The following is a 1,010-nucleotide window of genomic DNA, read 5'->3' on the forward strand; positions in this document are numbered from 1 at the left end:
CTGTTTATCACTAGGAAAAAGGCCTGAACAGGGGTTGTAGAGCAGAACACACATACTAAAAAGGAAATAGGCTGAAAATTAATTCCTGAGTTATGTCATAATGAACAACAGTGGCATCTTAAAATTTCTCAGGAAGAAGAGTGAAAGGGGAAGCCCATCTCCTGATCACATCTACCTGAAGGCAAGCAGAAAGCATAAAAATCACCAAAATACACACCCATCTAAGTATTAAGGCCACAGCAAACTACTGAATATTTCCCCAAAACAGAAACTAATGACCATATTAGGACATGTTCAGAAACGAGATAAAGTGACTGAGAAAAGTGAGCCGAAGGTAGACCTACACTCCATACTGGTAGGAAGGCAGGCTTTGGAAATGCCTGAGAAGCAATTCAGAAAAATGATCATAAAATGTATCAAAAACTATACAATGGAGAAAAGTAAGGAAGTCAGGAAAGCGCTACAGGAACAATCAAAAAAGATAGAAACAGCATTGGAAATAATTCAAAACCTACAGAAAGAGAACCTAATTATTAATAATAGAATATGAGAAATGGACAATACATTGAAAGGGCAAAGGAGTAGAATTGAAGAGATGGAAGCCAGAACTAGTGAGTTGGAAGATAAATCTCTCAATATTACTAAGATAGATGAACAAGCAGAAAAAAGATTTTAAAAATTCTGAAGAAGCCCTAAGATTCATGCTGGACAACATGAAGAGGAATAACTTAAGAATTTTCGGCATTCCAGAACAGGAAAAATCACTCAGGTCCACAGAGGAGATAGTTGAAGAGCTGTTGGAAGACAATTTTCCTAACATCATGAAAAGCTAAAAGATAAGCATTCAAGAAGCACAACGAATCCCAGGAAAGATAGACCCTAAAAGAAAATCACCATGACATATAATAATCAAGGTCTTCAGAATCAAAGCTAAGGACAAAATTCTGAAAGCAGCTAGGGAAAAGAGAAGTGTAATATACAAAGGCAAGCAAATCAGATTAATCTCGGAT

Source organism: Chrysochloris asiatica, unplaced genomic scaffold (assembly GCF_000296735.1).
Source record: "Chrysochloris asiatica unplaced genomic scaffold, ChrAsi1.0 scaffold00066, whole genome shotgun sequence".
Taxonomy (NCBI): domain Eukaryota; kingdom Metazoa; phylum Chordata; class Mammalia; order Afrosoricida; family Chrysochloridae; genus Chrysochloris; species Chrysochloris asiatica.